Below are 24,269 nucleotides of genomic sequence, written 5' to 3' on the forward strand. Positions count from 1 at the left end.
GTAATCTCTCCTGATAAGGACACAGAATGTCTTCTACTCCTTTTCTACTCCTCCTCTCCTGTGGGTTTGGTCATGTGTCTTGTTTTGATCAATGAAACATTAGAGACCCAAGGCTTGAACAATGCTGGCACTATTGACTCTGCTCTCCGGTGCTTCTGCTAGTGTCGTGGGACCTTGCCCAGGGAGAAAGACGGGAGACGTGCAGAACAGAACCAAGCTGCCCCAGTAGAGCCCAGGCCAATCCCCGGCTGATTCCCAGCCCCATGAGCAAGCAGCAGAGATCATCACAGCTACCAGCGCAGCACGGCCTACATCCGCCAACTCCAGATGACCCAGAGAACCGTGTGCTAGGTACGTGCTTATTTTTGTACGCTGCCAAGATGTTGTGGTTCTTACCCAGCCTCTTCTGAGATACCCCCTGCTACAGAAGGGCAACCTTCCTAACCGAGCTTTCATTTTTTAATGTGACAAATCACACTGGAAACCTTAAGGCACACATGAAAACCTGCCCCTCTCCAACCTCTCAGATAAAATATATTTGGCCATGATGGCAAGTATGAGAACTAGAGAAGATTTCTACAAGGAGCTGGATAAGTTCATCCCAGAGGTATAACTCACTGGGCATCAGGGAGAGTTTTAGGGCAAGCATCAGCAAGAATGCTAGAACTTAAATGGAATTAGCACAACATGATTCTTATTTTTCCAAGCAAATGGTGGATTTGTTTAAAAGGCCCCTCCTATGGTTGTTCCTAGGTCTTTTGCTATTGGGGAAAAGCTGTTAATACATGAATACTCCCAGATTATTATTATTTTTTTTATCTCACTGCTTGTTGAAGATGGTACAGGCTGTCCACGCAAATCACCCCATACCCTCCCCTCAACATGCTCCCGAGAAGGTCCCACTAGGGCCTGGTGGGTTCTTTGGGCTTCTGTGATGCTCAGTAAGAATGTTGACAATGACAGAGAACTGGAATTATGGCTAGAAAAGTAGAAAGGTAAGATTAGGAGAATTGTGTCTTCTTTTAAAAGACAAAATGCAGAAGATCTGGGACGGTAGAGGGTTTGTGAAGAAGTTTTAAAAGAGAGGACTCAGAGACAGTGAGGTCCTAAGGGACCATGGTTGGAAAAGGAAGGAGGAGGGCACCTGGGTGACTCAGTGGTTGAGCATCTGCCTTTGGTTCAGGTCATGACCCCGGGGTCCCGGGATCAAGTCCCACATGGGGCTCCCTGCATGGAGCCTGCTTCTCCCTCTGCCTGTGTCTCTGCCTCTCTCTCTCTCTGTCTCTCTCTGTCTCTCTCTCTCTCTCTCCGGGTCTCTCATGAATAAATAAATAAAATCTTAAAAAAGAAAAAGAAAAACCCAAAGAGAACAAAAACACAAAAATCACCAACAACCCTGAATTAAAAAGTAAACTCCGATCTTCTACTACAACCCGCGTTCACATACTGGGGTCGCGGGACAGGAACCGTCCCGGCACATAGGATTCAACGACAATCCCTTTTCTGATTTCCGTTTCCCTCTAATCAGAGTTCCCAACTAGAAGCCACGCTCATCCACGTGTTCTATTCCTTTTCCGTCATCTCCATCCCGGAACTGGCGATCCACTCAGCTGCGGGTTATTGTTTCTCATCCTGGCAAACCCCGCCCCGAGGTCTCAGCTCTGCTGTGGCTTGTCCCGTGGCCAAACGGGCTTCTCCCGCGGTCGAGACTTGGACACGCGAGGCCCGAGGCGGGTGCGCTCACCGGTCGTGGCCTGGGCTCGAACCGGGACGACCGGGCACTCAGGCCAGGACGCTGCACCCAGGGGCCACTACCGAGTAGGCCGTTTTCCACTGGTTCCTTAGTGACCGAAACAAAACTACGGATCTTCATGAGAAATGAGAGACAGGTAAACCGAGGAGGGACACATTTTTAAAAAGTAGACAATGAACTTGAGGTCTACGCGGAGCCTGAGGAAAGAGTGACAGACGAGTATGACCTTGAAGAAAGCACGAAAGCTTCTACCGACGGTTGGTAACACACAGACCTGGGGATTTCAAAACATCGGAGCAGATTTTGTCGAGAAACTTCCATGTTTAAAAGTTTGATAGTCGAAAATAAACTTAAGAAACTCCTTGGGGTAAGCACCTTGTTTTCCAGTCATTATTCAGTTTTTTCTAGTGCCCTTGAACACTGTTTCCTCCCATATTTGCAATTCTCTCCTTTGATATCTGCATTTTTTTCAGTTTCATATGCTGGACTGCTTAGCCCGTGAAAACAAAGCAGAGTTAGAAACTTTAATTTTATTTGTTTTCGAAGTCCATGAAAAATCACGTTACTAACTGAATTTAAAAGCCTAGCCTTGGGGCACCTGGACGGTTCGGCTGGAGGAGAGTGCAGCCCATCCGGGGTCATGTGTTGTGAGCACCGCGTCGGCATAGAGTTTACTTAAATAAAAAATAACCCCAAAGACTAAAAGCCTAAGCTTGTTTTATTCACAACCGTATAAGAAGTAGTCACAACGGGTTTCATCAATCACACCTTTGTAGAGATGCTGACCGTTTGGGGGGAAGCAGATGTCCAGTGAAGAGCTGAAGATGAAAGAACTACTAATCTTTGATTGGAACACCAATGCAATATTGGTACAAAATATGAAATATTGCTGTAAAAGCTGCATCTCTGCATAAGAAAGCAAGCGCTAATGTTCGTTATAGAAAGTTCTGTTCAGGGATCCCTGGGTGGCGCAGCGGTTTGGCGCCTGCCTTTGGCCCAGGGCGCGATCCTGGAGACCCGGGATCGAATCCCACGTCGGGCTCCCGGTGCATGGAGCCTGCTTCTCCCTCTGCCTGTGTCTCTGCCTCTCTCTCTCTCTCTGTGTGTGACTATCATAAATAAATAAAATTAAAAAATAAAAATTAAAATAAAAAAAAAAAGAAAGAAAGTTCTGTTCACTTTTCAAGATTCACCCAGCAAGGGCAGCCTGGGTGGCTCAGCGATTTAGCGCCGCCTTCAGCCCAGGGTGTGACCCCGGGGTCCTGGGATCGAGTCCCCCGTCGGGCTCCCTGCACGGAGCCTGCTTCTTCCTCTGCCTGTGTCTCTGCCTCTCTGTGTGTCTCTCATGAATAAATAAATAAAATCTTTAAAAAAAAAAAAAAAAAGATTCACCCAGCAAATAATCCAGGTATTTACGAGACAGCCTGAAAAGACTGTATGGTCACTAGACTGCTGTGCACCACTTCATCTGGCTGATGGTTCACGCACTCATCAAATATTTATTGAACACCTGCTATGGGGCCAGGAACCGTGTTAGGCTGTAGAGATTCTACTAAGGAAAACCAGACAAAGGCTGTTTTTTCATGAAGCTAACATCTAATGATTCAGACAATTTAAAAATGTGTCGGGGCATGTGGCCGGCTCAGCAAGAGCACGTGACTCTTGATTTTGGGGCTGTGGGATCGAGCCCCATGTTGGGTGCAGAGATCACCTAAATAAGCTTAAACTTAAAAAAAAAAAAAAAGCTTTAAAAAGAGGCAAGTTTGTAGGAAAATAAAAACTGAAATAACTGAAAAACAATGACAATCCTTACTTTCCACGGTTCCGACATGCACAAATTCCAATTACTATGGTACCGTGTGCAAAGCAAGGATCGCCTGCCTGTCGCATATCATCAGCTGTTTCCATCCCAAAAGCAGAATTTTTAAGCCTAAGGTAATGTTTATTTGATCTTACATCTACTCTGACTTGTTTTTCAACGTTTTTTTGTGTGTGTCTATGCTACGTGGGCCCATCTGTGATACTTTTGGTGGATAGCAAAGGATAGCAAGAGGGCCGCCCAGCTTCTCAGAGTCTTGTCAAGACTGGCCCATTTAATCAGTGAGATACAGGAGATAATCTCCTTGTGATTTACTCTTTACAAATGTATTACATACCAAAGAAAGTCAACTTTCACAAATTCACTGCCTGTGTCTATGCTTTTTTTTTTTTTTAAATACTCTTTTAGCCCATACATGCTAATCAATAATTAACCGTTGAGGCCCAAGGGAAGCTCTTACACGTTTTCCTTCTAGAAACCATCTATTACTTGTACTTTCATCGTCTCAACAAATGCCTTTATTCAATCAGGCATTCACAGTTACAAGAAATAATTGTTTGGAGTGGCGATTGAGGTATAAAGCAGAAACAGAAGTCCTTGTCACTCCTTAAATACAATCTTGTTACTCCACCCCTTAGAGCTCCGTTCTGGTGGGGGGGGCGGGGGCACCGTGAAGTCGATGAATGCTCCCTTCAGGACTAAGGTATGCATTCCCCCAACTTGTAAGAGTGCTGACACAGGCAGCTCAGGGCGGCGGCGCTCCTCTCCTGGCATTGCCCTTGGCTGAAGGCAACTGCCCTCCCCAAGGCAGGCCTCTTCCTCAAGAGTTGGTTTATATCCAGTGACTGGTTAACATCAGACACAAAGGCCAAGACCCATTCCTCAATTTAGGACAACTCTGAGATCCAGCCAGGTGAAGAGCTCTCGTGATAACCGGGGCCTGTGTTGGGACCCTCTGTCCAATTCGGTTTCCTTCAATTGCTGTTGTTCTCAAACACATCCCCAAATCCCACGTACACCAATATCCCACGGAGCATGTTCTAGGAAACGCGAAGGAGGACATCGCACCGTATAAAAAAAAAAGATAACTAACATAAAAATGAACCAATACGAACCTGAAGTATTTGTATATCCCCACCAATCTGAGTGATTCTTATTCAATTTACAAGTGAGGAAATAATATTATGTAATAGTACCTTCCACAAAAACTTATGAGAGAAACATTAATCATTGTTTAAGACTGAAATTCAGGAAATACTTTGAATTCTCTAAATGCTTCTCAGAGAATAGATTTTAGGGATTTTTTTTTTTTAAGATTTTAGTTATTTATTTGAGATAGAGCGAGAGAGAGCGAGCATGAGCTGGGGGAGGGGGAAGCAGAGGAAGAGGGAGAAGCAGACTCCCGCCGAGCGGAGAGCCCAACTTGGGGCTGGATCCCAGGACCCTGGGATCATGCATCTGAGCTGAAGACAGATGCTTAATCTGGTTGGCCCTAAAATTTTTTTTTAAAGATCCATTTACTTATTTATTTGAGAGAGAGAGAGAGAGTGCAAGTGGGAGGGAGAGGCAGAGGGAAGAAGAGAGAGAATCTCAAGCAGACTCCCTGTTGAGCGTGAAGCCTGGCACAGGCCTCAGTCCTACAACCCCGAGGTCATGACTTGGGCTGATACCAAGAGTCCGACGTGCAAGGGACTAAGCCACCCTGCTGCCCCGGATATAAAATGTTTTATAATTCAAGTACATCATAATGATGAAACGGGAAGGAACTAAACGGAATACAAATAAATACGACGTTAAGATGCGAGTCCTTCTGAAGCTAACAACGAATGTGCTATACTTTCATATTTTACGTTTCATTGACTAGACGACGAAGGAGATAAAGATTTAGCAGAGAAAGAGGATTCACCAAGTACACGTGACCATCACAAACCTACTGTCAGCTTTGGCATGAAGCGAGGGACATGTTGTCTTCTCTCGGGTTAAAGTTTGGCTTGTTGTTGCTTTAAGCGTTAATTTCAAACTTACACGGTATAATTTCATTCCGGGTAAATACGTGGATTATTGGAGGGAACAGCCACAGAAAACTTGCTTAGTATCTGCATTAGTGGAACTCGGTGGCAGATGCTCTCATCCGTTGAGAATTTCACTTGCTTACTCGTGACCTTAAAGGTGAGTATTTAGAAGCGTTGGGGAGGCAGAAGTCTTTCTCAAGTGTTTTGAGTGAGTAAATGGAGCAGGGAATGGAAAGAATGTCTATGAAATGACTACTATCAGCAAAACATCAGAAGCACGAGCCAAGAGCCTACGAAATGGAATTTTTGGCATTAAGACCCAAGTTCCAAGAAATGCCTTCATGACATCCCGACTCCATTCTGTTAGCACTGGAAGAGGACTACGGACAGTGGGGGTACGTTCTTGAACCAGAGGAAAAGTAACGCACCAGAAGCATAAAACGTGGATGACGTTGCCACTGCTGTAGCATCAACGCGGGAGAGTGGTTCGGAAACCGCATCTCAGTTCGAAAGCGAAGCACTTTCTTCAAACGAAATCTTCTGTGTGAGCCCAAGATGCACAACAGGGAGAAGGAGGACTAGCTCTGCTTGAAGTCGCAGGGAGTGGCTGGGGATGTTAGCCGTGCGGACCCCCTCACACCCTGAGATACGACCGAAGCCCTCCCAGGACCCCACGGAGCAGACTGTGAAAACCAACGGGGGGTATGAGGAAACTCTCAACCACGAGCACCGGAGGGAACAGGTTATTCAAAGTTTTTGTTGCTTCCCAGCATCGTTTTCCCAATTCCCCTTCCTAACAGTACCTCGAAATGCTGAGTACGTATTCTGGATGGATTCGACACCCTTCTTGACTCTGGAAAGTGGCTCGTGTTTGGCTTACGCCAGTCACCATATCCCATCTCCAGGCCACACTAGTTGGTTCAGCGGGGAGTACGCGGTGCAGCTCGGGTAATCAGAGCTGTGAGCATCAGGTCCCAGTGGCTGGTCTTTATTTTTTGGTTGTTTTGGTTTTGAATCCTAACAGCGAAGCGGACTCTCTTTTGTGCTAGATTTGTACCCGAAAGCACATAGGCCCAGAAGCTGCCGAACTGTTATATTGTGACAATAATGGAAAAGGCTCCCCAAATGGAGCCAACCATGGAAGGAAATGGCACTGAGAACTAGAGACAGCCATTCCGGGGAATTCATCTGAGCTACTGGTCAAGAGTTGCCTGAAACCAGTCTGACTTCTCAGTTCCATGAAAATAAATTTCCTTTTTTTTTTTTATTTTTAAGATTTTATTTGTAAGTAACCTCTACAGCCAACGTGGGGCTCGAACCTACAACCCTGAGATTGATCAAGAGTCACATGCTCCACCGACTGCACCAGCCAGATGCCCTTCTTTTTTTTTTTTTTTCCTTTTTTAAGATTTTATTTATTTATTCATGAGAGACACACACAGAGAGAGAGTCAGAGACACAGGCAGAGGGAGAAGCAGGCTCCCTGCAGGGAGCCCGACGCGGGACTCAATCCTGGGACCCCGAGGTCCTGGCCTGGGCTGAAGGCAGATGCTCAACCGCCTGAGCCCCCCAGGTGCCCTTCCTTTATCCTTTAAACTATCTTCTGACTGGGTTTTCTGTTATAACAGGAAAATACTGTAACTGGTGTCTATTGTACCCCAGCACCTACAAGAGGACCTAACACATAGTGAGTAGCTTGGCAAATATTTGTTGACTGAATGAGTTAAGAGTTAGAACATGGGTTCTAATCCCAGTTTTGCTCCTGACAATTCATTTAACTACTCCAGGTCGTACGTCCTTTACTGGTAAAACCAAAGGGTTCGCTCAGATTGTGCTGGAAAGTCCATCTCTGCTCCAACGCTCTGAGGCTCTCTGTGCCTTTGCGCTGATAATTTCTCATATATTTGCTCCTCAGCCAACTTGCAGAGGTTTGAGAATTAATGCATTGATTCAATTATGTGCAAGTTTAGCCCTGAGGATTTTTCATTAGCTGTGGGTTAAGGTGGTCCTGGTCCTCCCTCCGCCGACGGCCTCAGTGTGAAATTATGGTGACCCACAGTGGGGAAGCTGTATGTTGGAGACCTAGGAATGGAGGATCCATGGGAGTCAAAGCTGGGTTATTATTATTATTTGCTTAAGAGTTTCCTGAACATCTGTGGAAGGGGATGAGTGTAAGTTCTAGATGATTGCCAAGAGAAAACCGTATTATTTGAGGGTAATTGCAGGGATACGTGGAATTCTTAATCAGAATTTTAGAATAGTGTGAGTCTGTGAGCAGAATGTATTAGAAATGGAAAGGAGTGCTTTTTGGGGGGGAAAAAGAAAATGTGATCCACCTATAAAGCCTCACCAACGTAAGGTTGGCCCTGTCTGAGGCACGTCAAAGCACCATCATGTTTGGACCTTTGGCAGATAAGATGGGAGCAAAATCTCAGTCCTTTCTTTATAAGCCTCCATCTTTCAGGTCGTTCTCCGTTACGTCCCCATCTGGAGCAGATTCAACAGAAATAGGAGGTAAGTGAGCCACATACACAGTTTTATATTTTCCTAACAGCCACATTAAAAGCAAGTAGAGAGACATGGGTGGAGTTAATTTTAGTAATCTATTTTATTTAACCCCATATACCCCAAATATTATCATTCTGGCACGGGCTCAATGCAAGAAGTTACTAATGAGATATATTATTATTATTATTATTATTATTATTATTATTATTAATATTCCAGTGCTCCGTCTTAAGAATCTGAAACTACAGGACATTCGATTCAGAGTTGAGGGTATTTCAAGCGCTCGGTAGCCTCCTAGGCGTGTAGGGATCGACAGAGATCGAGAGGACAGTTGCCTCCTCCTGAGTTTTGGGTGGTGTTCTTTGTGCTGGGTGGACTTTGGGGTATGAAGCAGGTGCACGCTGCAGCTGAAATCTGAGGAGCCGGCCTGTCTTTTCTCCTGGGCAGGAGGGGGCTCATGCTCCCTTGTCCGGGCCGGGGGCTGGGCCCATAGCTTGGACGGCGCACCCCGTGCAGCTGGAAGCTACTTGACGACTCTGTGCAGGGTAAGCGGCGGGGCCCCCCTCGTGCTTTAGGTCCTAGGCCTACTCCCTGGCTTCGGGACTTTCCCCGGGGGGCCAGCTCGTGGTTTAGACGCCCCCCTTCCCGCCCGCAGTCCCTCTTCCCTGTCGCCTTAGCAGACGGCAGCCCCTGCCCTGGGCCGCAGGGGAGCAACGGGCAAGGAGACACAGAGATGCTCACACTTGCCTTGGGCCTCTTCACAGGCGGTGACATGGGTCACAGGGAAGCAAGCAGGGGACCTGAGCAGGACAGAAGCAAGAGGGAAGAAGGTGAGCAGAGTGAGGAGACAGTGTCTGATACGGGCCCCCTTCCCCGGGCTCCCCTGGGGACAGGCCACACCCGGACCCGATGTGGGCTTCGGGAGGACGGGTGGGCAGGACAGGCAGGCTCCAGAAGATTTCCCTGGCCCAGGAGTCTGGGCGAGGAGCAGAGCCACCACCGTGGGGGGAGCCTCGAGGCCACATCCCCGCCTGTCCGCCCCCCCAGATGCTGGAGCTCCACGAAGACGGGAGCGTCCCACGACTTCCTACCACGCTGGCGGGCTCCCCAGGCGGCAGGAGAGTTCTCGGGTGGGCCGTGCCGAGCTCCGAGCTCGGCCTGCACAGCTGTGTCCGTGGACCGGGACCCGCCACAGCCGGGGCGCCAGCTGAGGTCACGGCACGTGACAAAGCTATCCCCGCATGAGCGACACCTGGCCTAGCCGCCCGTCCAGAGGGAGGAGTGCACGGGGTCGGCTTCGGCGTGGGGGGCACGATGGGCAGTGGGGGCTGCGCAGAGCCAGGTCAGGGCCTACCACAGGTTCCTGACCCAGGGAAACAGACATTTTTGGGGAAAAAAAAAAATATACCAAATGCTAGGTACTATCTAAGCTCTTGACAAATAGCTCCCTTACTTCACATATAGCCCTATGATGTAGGAACTGTTCTTAGCACCCCTCTTCACATATGACGACCCCGAGTCATAAAGAGGCTAAAAGTCACTCGGAAAGGGCAGCGGCAGGATTTGAACCCAGGCAATTAGGGTTTACCGGGCGGCTCACACACCTGTGTCAGGTCACAGGCTGCACAAGACTCAGGAACTGATGGAAGGAATATCCTGGTTGGGGGAACCTGTACGTTTGCTGTCAAGGTCCTGGACACTAAGTAACTTGTGTCCACGCTCTGCCCTGGTCTTTAATCCCCGTATTTGCATACGTCTTACCTGTGAACCTCTTTTTAATAAGTTATCATGAACTTGAAATCCAAACACAATGTGCTTGAGTCTGTCTTCCAAAAAATTGAACAGCTGAGCCATTAAATGCAGAGGCTCCCAACTGCCTTTCCTTATTCACAGATGAAAGACGGTGACTGGGATGAGTGCCTTCACCCGCACGTACCCTCCCCCTGGAGAGCTGATCTGACCCCGGGGGAAGGGCATGAGGAGTCCTCTCCAGATTCAGACCTTTAAGGCCCAAGATTCCCTGCTGAAATCCTGGGTCCCAACCAATTTTTAGAAAAAATTTGAATTCAGATAAAAAAAAAAAAATAGATCTAAAGGACCAATGGCCCACTATCTTGGGCAGCAGGGTTAGCACCATGGGATGAACACCAGCAGGGCAGTCCAATGCCATACAAAGATTCTGAGGCATTAGGGGGACATCTGGGGACAGGGAACCCTTTCCCGGTGCCCCTACAACTATAATTGCAGCCCTGTTTGCCCGATCTCCCTGTCCTGGCTCCCAATCCTTGCTGGAAGGCAATTTCCCCCCGATTTAAAAGCCGCTGGCTGGCCTGACCTCTCGCTATATTCCTTGAACTGCCTGGGGTCCCTACCTTTGATCTTCCTCGCTCTGATCTGTTCTGCCCACACTGATGTCTATTTGGTAAGGCTCTTTGATTCCAGCTGAACTGTTATCTGAAATCATAGAGACAATAGAACTAATAAAGACATGAGGTCTGAAGTGGAGACGACGTGGGAAGCTCAGATTTACAGGGAGGCTCTGGGCAAGAGACTTTATGCCTTCGTGGCTCAGATTCTCCCTGGGAGGTAGTAAAGGTAGGTTCTCGGGTGTAACGTGCGCACCTGGGCCTCATCACAGTGTCTGAGCAGTTAGGCTGACGTTAACGGTTAATGTGATTGTTGTGAGCGTTCTCTGCCGTGAGCCTCCATCCTCCCAGGTCTCTCCTCAGTACCCTTCACAGATCAACCACTACATGTGCCGGACTAACCAGCAATCAGTTCTGGGTTACCTGAGTCCTTTCCCACAGCCAATCAAAACGTGCGTCCTTAATCCTTTCGGGCAGCATTTTTGGGGAAGATGTTTCTGTATCTGTAATGATAACATGCTTGCTTTTTCATCAATCTCTACGGCTCTACAGTAAATGTAATGACTTTTTTTGCAGTTCTTTTTAATACTCGGCATCATTGGAATGCTGGCTTCTTATGACTGCATCGTGTGTCCGCCCTGCAGACTGTACCTACCCACGGCAAATGGTATCTCTTGGTGTTCTGTGCGCCCATAAATCATCCTGTTTTGCACAATGTAAGAATTCAATGAGAACCTGTCGACCGACCAGTCCTTTCACATAAAGGAGAAGACAAAGCTCCTCGTTCCCTATCCCAGGGTGCCTCACCTTGCCCAGCCCCTACAGAAAAGCGTTTCTGCCTCCACATTCCTTCACTGAACCCGCAGCTAGAGAGAACCTCAGTCTAGGCATGACGTTAAAATGAGAAAACACTTTTGTCCCCATAGAACTTACTGTTTCCTGTATACTCTCTCCTCGTACATTTTTCTGCCAGAAATTTCTTTCTCTAGGAAATGAATACTGCTTTCAATAAAATTCCATTAAGTGGATATCATGTACTTCTGATTCCTATAAGAAAATAAAGTCTTAAAATGTCTCTGTTTGCATCATCCTGTTTTGCAGATTATTTCTAAGAATATGAAGCCACGGATCATCTAGGGAATCTTTCCATGAGATGCGATCTATGAATCAAACTACAAAACTCCTTTCTAGGACTCAATAATTCTGTCTCTGGTCTCTGGAGCACTCTATTATCATGTCTTCTAAAACTATCTTATAACACAAACTTTATTTTTTTTTTTTTAAGATTTACTTATTCATGAGAGATACAGAGAGAGGCAGAGACACAGGCAGAGGGAGAAGCAGGCTCCCTACAGGGAGCCTGACATGGGACTCGATCCCAAGACCCCGGGGTCATGCCCTGGGCTGAAGGCAGCTGAAGGCAGACGCTCAACCACGGAGCCCATCAGATGCCCTAACACATACTTTTGATTAAGTTGTGCCAACACATTTCCTCTCACTATTAAAGTGAAATTGAAAGGTATTTTTTTTTAATTTTTTATTTATTTATGATAGTCACAGAGAGAGAGAGAGAGAGAGGCAGAGACACAGACAGAGGGAGAAGCAGGCTCCATGCTCCGGGAGCCCGACGTGGGATTCGATCCCGGGTCTCCAGGATCGCGCCCTGGGCCAAAGCCAGGCGCCAAACCGCTGCGCCACCCAGGGATCCCTGAAAGGTATTTTAACATTGCAAATACATTTAATTTTTTCATAACATGTACATATACCCATCTTAAAAATGACTGAAATAGCCCAACAGCAGCTACTTAACAATGAGGATGAAAGTCAAAGGAATATTTTTTTTTTAATTTTTATTTATTAATGATAGTCACAGAGAGAGAGAGAGAGAGAGAGGCAGAGACATAGGCAGAGGGAGAAGCAGGCTCCATGCACCGGGAGCCCGACGTGGGATTCGATCCCGGGTCTCCAGGATCGTGCCCTGGGCCAAAGGCAGGCGCTAAACCGCTGCGCCACCCAGGGATCCCTAGTCAAAGGAATATTAAAACTCCATGACTTGGAATGCACAGGAGATTGTGAATTATTATATTTTCAGGTTGACAGTGATTCAGGAATCTCTTTTTGTTGGGTAAGTTTTGGAGAAATGCTATCCAAAATACCTTTCTCCCCTGAAAATATGCTAAATGAATCTTCTTTTGATAACTAATGATTTTGCTATGCTTATGAATATAAGCAAGATATTACTCATAGCATTCTTAAAAATGTAGACAGCATAGGAAATCAAATTAACGTATGATGGTATCAGGTTGCTGTTGTTTCCAGTAAATGCCTAATGTTTCTTTTAATTATCACCAGTGGAGGTCGGGAAATAAGGAGTGAAAAAATGGATATCTCTGTTGGACTGTAGGTGACTGAGATTTTTACAAAATATTCAAACAATGTATAAATCTTTTTCCAGTAGATAAGCATTTAATAATTATCTAAATTAGAATCTTTTTTCAAGACCCTGGGCCTATTAGACATAGTTTTTTTGTAAAATACTTCAAGATCTTTATTAACCACTTTAATTCAGGCAATTATAACCTCCATGTTAAGATTCAAAAACAGATTAAAAAAATACTTGGAAAGAAAAAGATTTTCAGTACGGTTTGAACTCTTATTTTATGTACTCTCTTTTCTCATTAAATCTAGTTTAAAAAAAAAATTCTTAGCTAGTTAAACAGTGAATTATCCAATACTCCAGATAAGAAAAAAGCTATTTGAACTTCTAACATATCTCCTCATCTTCAAAGCTTTGGAATTTGTTATTTTCAGGTAGCTTTCCGCCAACCTTGTTTTAGATGGAATCTCATTTCTCTTAAAGTTTCCACCACTGGTTTCTAACAGAAAAAGAAAAGCTTAAAAAAAAAACTTACTGATAAAAAAAAAAAAAAAAAAAAACTTACTGATAACCAAAGTCTCAAAATGAAGTTGTGTGAAGTCGTGTTTGTGGTTTTTTTTTTTTTTTTTTTCCATAGAAGTATTTATGGGCCACAATACTGAAAACACCCTGATGGCATCAAGAGAGACTATAGGAGTGTGGGGGCACAGAACCACTGGTCTCCTTGCAAAACTGGGCAAAGGAGAACAGGGATTATCTTCTTCTTCTTCTTCCCACTCCAAAGTCATCAAGTGTCAAAAGTAATTAATCAAGTGAAAAAAGCCAGATGAGAAAGACAAATACTGGGCACTGTCAATCACACATGGAATCTCAAACAACAACAACGAAATCAAACTCATAGAAACAGAGTAGAAGAGTGGTTGCAGGGTGGGGAAAATATGGAGAGGAGGGTAAAAGGGTACAAACTTTCTTCTAGACGATAAATAAGGCCTGAGGATCTAATATAAAATGTGATGACTACAGTTGGTAACACCGCACTGCATAATTGAAATTTGCTATGAGTAGAATTAAATATCTGTAACTACACTTATCTATAATCTATAAAGTGATGGATGTATTAATTAAGTAGATGAGGGAATTCTTTCACAGTGTATACATATAGCAAATCACAATGATACACATTTTAAATATCTCATGATTTTATGTGTTAATTATACCTCAATAAAGGTGAAATTTTAAAAACCAATAATTAAGAACTGAAGAGTAACACCCATATTCATTTGCAGAGAGATAGGTTTTTATAATTAAGGAGGTAAAAACTAATAATGTGGTTATAGTTAGTAATTTCTATAGTGCAGAAAAAAATCTGAAATACCAAAAGAAAAATATGAAGAGTTTTCTTAATAATGCAACCCAAAAAGACTATCAACCCTGTGTTGGGTCTCTTTCCAGATTCTTCTAGAGATGTCTAAATAAAAATTTTTTTGAAAGAATCATAATATCAATATTATTTTCAAAACTGCTTTTTTACTTAATATAGTATTGTTCTTGTTCTAAAAATAAAAAGAGCCAGATTATCATATGCAAGTAATCTCCTATATAGAAAATACATGATTTATTTAACTCATTGTTTATTGATTGGGGTTTATGACTGCTTCCAGACCTTTGCTCTTATAAACTCTGTGATGAAGAACACTGTCTGTACATCATGCATTTGTGGAATTATTTCAGGATGCATTTCTAGAAGTGGTAATATTCTATCAAAGGACATATATAATCTGCATTTTGATGCATATTTATAAACAGCATTTCTAAACATACCATATTATGCCTCACTCATGTTATACAAAAATGTCCATTTCATCAACATTACTCATAATAACTATTACAACTCACTTTCATTTGCCCTTTGGAGTTTAGTTTTAACTTGATTTTTACTACTAGTGAGGTCGAACATATTTTCATGTGTTTACTGGCCATTTTAACCTTTTTCTGTCTCTCAATTTCCTAATGTGGTATTTTTCTCTTCCTTCTTTTTACTGCTTTACTACTCTAAGAGTCTTTCATGGTTTTCATTCCATTTAGTGGGTGTGTTATCAGATGTTCAGTGACAAGTGTGGGCTGGTGATGTAAATCTGAAAGTGGCAGCCCATGAGAGGTATTTAAAGTCCAGGAACAGATGTGAGCACCTATGAGGAGAGTTTAGAAAACAAGGAGAGATGGGTCCAGGACAGAATCTGGGGAAAATTTTTCGTTGGAAAGTTGGGCAAAGGAAGAAAGGCCAGCAAAATCAACAAGGCTAGAATTGTTAATAAGGCAGAAAGAATGTCAAAAGAATGCAGAGTCACAATAAGGGAAAAGAATGTATCAAAATGGAGGAAGTGGTTGATGACATGTAATTCTGCTGAGAGGCCTAAAAAATGTCTGTAGGGTTTGGCTGTCTGAAGGTCACTGGCGACCCAGTGAAAGTAGTTCTTTCCGGTAGAAGGCTGGGGTGGTAATGTTGCCAAAGCCAACCTGGAGCGGGTTAATGAGTGAACTGGATTGCAAATGGCAGATGTAGCGTGCATGAACACTCTTTTCAAGTGGTAAGGCTGTGGGAGTGGAACAGAAAGACTGGGCAGTTGCTGGAGGGAGAGTCTGGGTCGAGTTTGGAGATATCAGCTCACTTTGATGGAGATGATCCAGTAGAGGAAAATCTGAACTGAAGGAGAATGATGAGAAAGACTAAGGAGGTAATTTTTTAAGAAAGTAAACGGCAATGGGTTCTAGCAAAAGGATCGACTCTTCTAAATACCTCTGGCCAAAGTCACCAACGTCTTTCAGACCAGTTCTCATCAAACTAGATACAGTTAACACAACTGACCATTTATTCCCTCTGCTCCTCAACTTTAGTGACACCTGTCTCTCCTGGTTCTTATCTATCCTTTCCGAGTATATCTTCTAACCTCTTTTGGGGGCATCTCTTCCTTGTCCACCTATCCTTTGTGCATTTCAGAATCCCACCTCTGGTTCATATTTCTTCTCATTTTACCTCCTCTCCCTAAGTGATCACTTTTAGCCTTCCAGGCAAACTGTCAATGGCACGTGCATCGCAATGTAATTCTAAGCTTGGCAAATGGATTTTATATCCAATCATCTGATGGAGACCTTCAACTATATGTCCCACATGTACTTACGACTCAAGGATCCCACTCTGAACTCATCACACTCCCTTCACGTTAAGATTTGCCTCCTATCTCCTATTCTCTAAGCTAATGACATTGTCAACTACCAGCTGCCCTATCCACATATCTCGGTCATGTTCTGTCCCTTCCCCTCCTACCCTCCTCATATATAAGACTTAACTATGTTTGATTATTGATTTGAAAGAATCGTGACAGAGGAAAGGGGTGAAGATTAAGGAGAATTGAAGAAGTAAGGCTGTCCGTGTAGAGAGGTAGATGGTGAGGAAAAACGTGTTTGGGATGTGACGGGTGGGGGTGACTGAAGGTTCACTATTGTCAAGGAAACTGGAGAGCTGTGTAGGAAAATATAATAGGACTGACAATGTAGATATGACGTTGGGACCAATGAATAAAGTGACTACTCACTGATACTATTCTGACAACTGTAACAAAATAAAAAAAAATGAGTATTCTCATCTGGCAGTTTCTAGAGTTCACTGGAAACTTACTGGGGATGGATTACAGGTGAAACCAATTACAGTCCTTGGACTCCTGTGCCCTGTTGCATAGGTTGTTGGTCTCCAAGACAGAAAGCAAGCTCAGAGGTGGCATCAGTGCTATCTACTGGAAAGGCAAGTAGTTTAATTTCTCAGGTATCAGTAAGTTTACTTGCCTGAAATATCCCTTCTCTCATGTTTGTTGATGCCCTACATCTGCCTAAAGGAAAAATGCTTGAATTCAGAGATAAGGTTCACAAATTAGAAAGTACTTAGCAAGAATCTGAACCTGAAAAAATTCAAAAGTTATGTTTTGAAAATAAATGGAGTCCCATTTCCTAACTTTTAACTTGTTAAATTAAGTTCAGTGGAGAAGCATTAGTTAACCATATACAAGTCAGTTCATGAGAGAAGCAAGAAAAAACAATCACTGATTTTCATTTTCATTTTACAATGCAATGTGTGGGTTTCCTTTCCAAAAATTCTCAGAAGTACATCAAATTATGAGGAATAGAGAACAACATTAATACTTATCATGCAGGCTTGAGAACAATAATTTTGCCAATATTCATGTCACTGTTTTCTGCCTCACAGACATGTCACCAGGAACCTTTTGATAGGTGACAAGTACTAGATTTTTTTCAAATAAAATGTTTGCTCCAATCTTTCTGATCAAAAGGACACACAAGACATCTCTATTTGAAATTATGAAAGTATTTGGCCAAGATAAGATTCGTGTTCATACTGAGCACTCAAATATTAGGTCACAGTTCAAATAACCTGGGGAAAATCCAGTTTCGATTGCAAGAAACATGTCTAGTTGCCAACTAGATGTCCTGTTTAGTACCATTGTTCTCATTTCTACAGAGAACAGTGCCTCCCCCATTTTCATCGTCTTGCCTCTACACAAAAATGCCAGCCTGGGTCCAAAGCATAGTCATTATATTCTTGACACAAACTCTCAAAAATTAGCAACTGTGATATAGAATGAAAAAAATTAAATAACTGAAGATTTACTGGTGGATAATTTAATCATTATAAGAATGGCAGTGATAAGAATGAGTCGGTATGATGAAGTCACTTTTGCAATAATGATCCAACTATCTACCTCAGTAAAAAGACAGTGGCACTTATTTTTAAAGGAGATAAACTTACATGTAAGCAAGAAGCTTTGTTAGAAAGATTAAAAACTTCATATATGTGGGAATGCATATATGAGCCTGGGGGTGCTCAGTGTTGAGCATCAGCCTTCAGCTCAGGCCGTGATCCTGGGGTCCTGGGACCGAGTCCCGCATCGGGCTCCCTGCATGGAGCCTGCTTCTCCCTCTGCCTGTGTCTCTTCCTCTCTCTCTTTCTCTGTGTCTCTTATGAATAGATAAATAAAATCTTTAAAAATTAAAAATAAAAAAAAACCCACTTCATTTGGGGCTGTCTACATTTTTCCATGACAATCAGCACCAAAGAACAAAAGGCTAACATAGAGCTGGAAATAAGATATATTTAGCACCCACTCTTTCCCACCATTAGGCAGACCATTGAGAACCGAGTGTCCGGAACACACCGTGTTCAGGGTGGGGCCCTAGGCCTTGGGGTGGGGGGAGAGTGAAGCGGACACCAAGTTCCACAGGACAGAGCGGAGATTCAGATCTACGGAAGACAAGGGAGAGGCCCTCTTCCCAGAAACAGGGCAGCAGATATAATTCGAGCTTCCGGAGCAGGAGTATTTACTTATTTGTATATTGTTATTAGGTGAGGATGTGATCAAAGGAATCAGTTGCTGAATCTAGGGAACAAACAGGACTGGCCGAGCTGCCATTAGACCTGGGAATTCCCAAGGACCTGGGGGGCAGGGTGGTGGGAAACAGAAGCCCAGCAGAGCAAGTAATTTCTCTCCTGGTCAGTGTCCCAGTGTCCGTGTCAGTGGATTCCTTCATGAGTTCCAGGTCACTAGTTCCAGAAAGTGTGGCTTCCTTGGCCATCTCTCCCGAAAAGATGTGTAGTACCCCTCTCCCTTTCTCCAGTTCTCATGATACGAGTGCTATAGACACATTTATTTAACGAAGAGGGAAAAAATATCTACTTCTAAAACTTCATCATCTCCCCTTGTGTACAGATACATGGCATTAAGTTTGTATGCAGGTCCTGGGCTTTCCACCAGACAACCCATCATGAATGTGCTCACAGAGAAGAGCGTAAGTGGGAAGCCCGTTCAGATCTGCCCCAGCTTCTCTGTGCCCCTGCCGCTCTTCCTCAATACTCAGGGGAAGAGAAAATAAATTGGAGAGATGGCAACAGTATATATCCCCTAACATTTTTATAAACAGCACTTCAAAACTTTACCAAAAGAAATTCATTCTAGGGGTGCCGGGCTGGCTCATTTGGTTAGCATCTGAGTCTTGATTTCAGCTCAGGCCATGACCACAGGGTTGGGAGACTAAGCCCCACGTCAGGTTCCACACTGGGTGTGGAGTCTGCTTAAGATTCTCTCTTTCCCTCTCCCCCAGTGTCTCTCCCTCTCTTCTATCTCCCTCTAAAAAACAAACAACAACAACAAAAAAAACATTCTAACCCAACGACAAGAGGAAACAGGTCTGAAACAACACGAGCTTTGCTTGTTCTGACCAATTACTTCCTTTTCCCAAAGTATAACTGAGGGATGCTCACAGGTATTTGCTTGTCAAGTGACAATTCAGAAATGGTGGATTGGGCCACTTCATGAAATTATGGTTGACCCTTGAACAACATAGGTTTGAGCTATGCAGGTCCACTTACATGTAAATTGTTTTCAATAAATAAAGTACGGTACTGTAAATGTATTTTCCTTATGATTTTCTTAATATTTTCTTTTCTCCAGCTGACTTTATTGTAAGAACACAGTATATAATACATATGATATATGGAATATACGGTTAACCAACCGTTGATGTTTTTATCATAGGCTTCTGGTCATCAGTAGGCTATTAGTAGTTAAGTTTTGGGGGAGTCAGAGTTATGGGTGGATTTTTGACTGTCTAGGGGTTGACACCCTTAATTCCTGCCTTGTTCAATGGTCAACTGTAGTCATTTCTTTGGGTAACAAGTACTGAAGGCAGGAATTAAAAAGCTATCGGCGTGGTAACAATTATTTTCTTCTCCATGGTTAACACTCTAGCTCAAATAAGTTGAGGGAATAAGGCACTGAGGGTGGAAACTCAGGCTGGATGGGTTTTGATGAGGAACAGTGATGAGGCTGGTGCTCATGGCGGTTCCTGGTCTGGATGAAGCCCCACATAAGACAAAAACTGACCCAAGAAGGCCACTGAATATGCCAAAGAGAAGGTATGGGGCTCTGAATATGCCCTTCAGGCCTCATTCCAGTATCTCAAGTTGCAGAATTTATGGTCTAAGGGTTAAGAATTTTATGGCTATTAGATCACTATCTTCCAACACTTAACATTATATGATTCTAAAATTTCATTAGTTGCTTTCTAACACTTCAACTATATAAACTAGTCACACTTCAGAAAGCAAAGAGCAAAAAGCTCTGTTGAACACTTACGTATCAAGCATGGTGTCAGGCAATGCTGTTATCATCTTATATAACTCAAATCCTGTGAAGAAGGAGTTATCTTCCTATTTTATAGGTGAAAAGAGACTCACTGTAATTAACCATCTTACCCAGCATCTATGCAACAAAGCTTGGAGGTCTAATTCCAAAGTTCCTGCTCTATCTATCACATCATGATATTGCTCTAAAAAACCCATTATTTATGTACCACCCATCAAAACAGGGACATATCAAAGGAAACAGACATGGCTGGCTCTAGAGAGGTCCATGAGCTTCTGATTAAAGCAAAATTTGAGTGGTTATGTGATTTCTCGGAAGGGACAGTTTAGAATTTTCACTGAATTCCCAAAGGTCAAGCCATAAAATTAGAAAAACCATTGCACTCAATGTATTTAGAAAGTAACAGCCATATTCAGCTTCAGTTCCACCATATGGCATCTTGAGCTTATTCCCAACATACTCAATTTTCTCCAGTGATTGAAACAAGGCTGGAAACCTTAGAAAGAAGAAGATTAAATAATAATGAAATATATGAGAATCCATTTGGCTATGTGTGGTGTTTGGCAGCTCTCCATATAATTTCTGGTTATCAGTACACCCTGGGGGCTACTGGAGGTTCATTAATATAACTTTAGACTGGGAGATCCTTCGAGATCATAGAGTCCGATTCCCTCCATTTACAGATGACAGAACCAAGACTCAAAGGGCTAGAGTGACTCATACATTGTCACATAACGTTTCACTGGCTTGATAATGAACTTAATATTTCCCTGACAATCAGTCACTTTGGGCCATCATCTGTACTTCCTTGGTCAGTCAAGGGAAGGAGAAACCATGGGCTCATGCTCAAATTGCCCCTTCCAGTTCTCATATTGATCTAGCATAACCAAATACTATTTAGTTTTTGAGTTCTAATCAGATTTGCTGTGGTGGCACCACAGCCGTCTGGCACCAGTGTGGTCTGCAGACAATGTCAGGAAAAGTTGACATGGGGCTGAAGATTCTTGTATTTGGAATTAATAAACCAAAGAAAAAAAAAAGATCCCACCAACCCAGAAGATGCACTTCTCAAATGCAACTTAATGATGCAGACCGTGGCAATTTTGCTAATATAAGCCCACTTATAATGATAAAAATTAGTAATTTAATTAGTCTGTTACAAATGAAAACATTTTCTCTACACCATTATTTGAAAGCATTATGATTCTATTGATTACTTTCTCAGTGAAAATGTAAGAAGAAACTTTTTTAAGTCTATTTAAAAATCTTTAGACTTTGAGTTAAGAAGAAACTGCTAAAATAAATTGTATTTCTCGACTGCATTACAAAATTTCACTTTGGTTCAATATGATGCATGCTCTTGGTCATCTAACATGATCCCTGCAAGTACTGAAATAAATCAGATATTTGAAATAAACACACGCAGAAAAATTCACTTAAATTAACAAATAGGCAAGAGACCACATGCACAACAGAGATGAGGTCCCAGGAAGTTCTACACACACACACACACACAGCGTGAGCTCGAGCAAATCACCTAGCCTCTGCTCTCAGATTTTAAATCTGATTCTATCATGACATTTTTATCCCTAAATATGAAGGTAAGAAGCATATGTTCATTATAGGAAAGAAAGAGTTAACCACGTAAATGACATTTAAACTAGATTAACAAGAATGAGTTGTTAAGAATTAACAATGATCACAAAGAAAGTGGGGATTTAGAAAAATTAAGTATATTTCAGTTGAGATGTTGCATTTGAGGAAGAAGTTCCCACTAGCCTTATTAAAACAATTTATTGCAAAGTCTTAGAATCAGAAAGGAATCTTCAAAGTCGTCCCTCAGGTACAATCCACAATGGAAATTTCCTCACCAGTGCCTATCCTTTCCTGGACCCCTTCTCCTATAGTTTTTGGAGCTCTTGAAACAAAACAGGTGAGACGAGGTACATAGACAGTAAATCAGTAGCTAGACTAGCAAAGAGCGATAGAGAAGTCAAATAGCTCATAATATAATTTCCCTGGATGAACAGATAATCTAAATTATAAATATAATTAATGCAGGTCTTTGGGAGGCTTAACTTTAACATGCATATATTTTATATTTAAAAAACCAATTATAACTTCAAATTGAAGCAAAAATCTAATTAGCATATTGCTGACTCATTATCCCTCTTCCTAGGCTTGTATTCTAATTTTCTTTTTCAGTTTCGCTACATTTTGCCCCTTCATTGCAGATAACATCCTCCTACAGAACAGGAGGCAATGCACACATTCAATAGGAGGTCCCAGTGAGTCTTCTTTCTGCCTTAAAATGAACATTTATCTTAAGAGACATCTTTTGTCATTTCTCTCCTTTTCTCCTGCTCCGGAAAAAGAATTTGCTACCCAACTTCCTAACATGAATCCTACACTTTCTACTCTCCATCTGATTCCCACCTGCCCACAGGAAGACCTTACTCTGTTAAGTCCTCTCTTTCTCACATTTCTCACCCTTCCTGGCGGCCTTAAATGTGTCCTCGACATATTAAACAAGCAGGAAAATGTCAGAATGTTAGATCATGGATGATCCTGGTGAGCCACTGAACAAATCCTATTTGAAATGCATACTAATGCTACATTTCTTTGAATATATTTTAATAATTTTAACATATGTATCAAGTTCTCTCTTTTTTTTTAAGATTTACTTATTTATTTGAGAAGGAGAGCACATGCGGGGGAGAGGCAGGGGGAGAGGCAGAGGGAGAGGTGGAGAGAGAATTCTCAAGCACACTCCCCTCTAGCGTGGAGCCTGAGTCCATGACCTAAGCTGAGATCAAAAGCAGGCCACTGAAGTGACTCGGCCACCCAGGTACCCCTTCCATAGGTTCTTTAAAGTCTTTGACTGCTAAAGTCTAATTCTGGGTCAGCAGGAGTTAGTTTCTATTGACTCTCACCTCTCTCTCTTGTTTTTTTTTTTTTTTTTTTTTTTTTTTTTAAACCATAGGCCACATTTTCCTGTCTCCTTACACACACAGTAATTTTGCTCGAATACCAGATGTGGTACAAGATCAACGACAGAGATTCTGGAGCCTGTCTTCTCCCTGTGAGGAGTGCTGATCTCATTCTATCCAGCAGGCAGTTAAATAATCAGCTGATCACCTCGGTCCTGGGTAGGCTTGGTCTACACATTTTTAGGGCGGATCCGTGGAACGCTCAAGGTGTTCCTCTATGCCCTGTAAGTGGGCAAGACTTAACTTTGAAGCATCTTCCTTTTGAATCTTACCATGTCTGCTTTTAAGCTCTGAAGGGTAGGGTGTGATCTTAACTCCAAAGGGGAAGGCCTTTCTAGTCCAGCTTCAGAAGTCGAGGATGATAACAGGATGTGAAGAAGCCACTAACATGGCTGGAATGGAAAACCAGCGTCTGCCCAGTGCTGTTCCATTCTCAGCCCCTCAGAAGTCATGCACTGCTTAGCCTCGGGGTGGGGGGGGTGTAGGGGGCTCATCCTGAGCCCAGGTCTCAGCCACGGATCCCTGTAGGATGTCCACAGGAACTCTGGGACTCCCTCTGCGCACATGCATAGGAAAGTGCAATTACTGACGTGACATCTGATGGACGAGCTGAATACAGTAAAGGGGCTAGCACGTAGGTATGGGGGAGGGTGAGCACTCCAGGTCCAGGAAACAGCAAGTGCAAGAGCCTTACAATGTCCATTCTTGCACGGTGGTGTGAACCAAGAGTTGGTTCTGAGGTACTGAGGTACTGAGACTCATGGGGAGTGGAGGAGGGGTGAAAGCAGCCTCGTAGGCCTCGGCAAGGATTTGACAGCTACTCTGAGCGAAATGGCCAGGCCCTTGGAGGGTTTTGAGCAGAGGAGCCACAGGGTCAAACTTAAGTTTTAAAGGGCGGCCGAGCTGAGAATTAATTGTAGCAGAATAAAGACGAAGGGCTGATGTTGGAATAATGCAGGTGAGACAATATTGTGGCAAGAACGAGGACAATAATGGCAGAGAAGCTGAGAAGTGGTTAGATGTATTTTGAAGATGGAACCCACAGGTAATCCTAATGGATTAGATTCGGAGTAGGAGAGAAAGAAGCTTGTGTCCTGAGCAACTGGAAGGATGACATCACCGTCTGCTGAAATGGGAAAAAGGGGCTGAAAGAGAATTAGCAGGAACATCAAGATCGGTTTGGGATCTTTAAATTTGCCGCGCATATTAGAATCTAAGTGATACACTCTGTTG

The 24,269-nt window shown here is 43.3% G+C and overlaps 1 protein-coding gene and 1 long non-coding RNA gene across 9 annotated transcripts in view; one reads left to right on the forward strand and one right to left on the reverse strand.

The window, feature by feature from the left end:
- Nucleotides 1-24,269, reverse strand: part of HS3ST5 (heparan sulfate-glucosamine 3-sulfotransferase 5) — a 251,137-nt gene that overhangs the window by 162,612 nt on the left and 64,256 nt on the right. The window contains exon 1 of one of the 8 annotated variants that reach the window (XM_038555008.1): nucleotides 825-882. The exons of the other annotated variants lie outside the window; for them this stretch is intronic. The gene's annotated coding sequence lies outside the window, so the exon portion shown is untranslated. Of the gene's footprint in view, nucleotides 1-824; nucleotides 883-24,269 lie in introns of those variants that run through there. 8 annotated transcript variants of the gene reach the window in all.
- On the forward strand, nucleotides 118-11,497 carry LOC111098407. The gene is made up of 4 exons (XR_005368174.1): nucleotides 118-351; nucleotides 7,213-7,271; nucleotides 8,049-8,098; nucleotides 11,035-11,497. It is a non-coding gene; the product is annotated as an uncharacterized LOC111098407 (long non-coding RNA).

Source organism: Canis lupus, chromosome 12 (assembly GCF_011100685.1).
Source record: "Canis lupus familiaris isolate Mischka breed German Shepherd chromosome 12, alternate assembly UU_Cfam_GSD_1.0, whole genome shotgun sequence".
NCBI classification, from domain to species: Eukaryota; Metazoa; Chordata; class Mammalia; order Carnivora; family Canidae; genus Canis; species Canis lupus.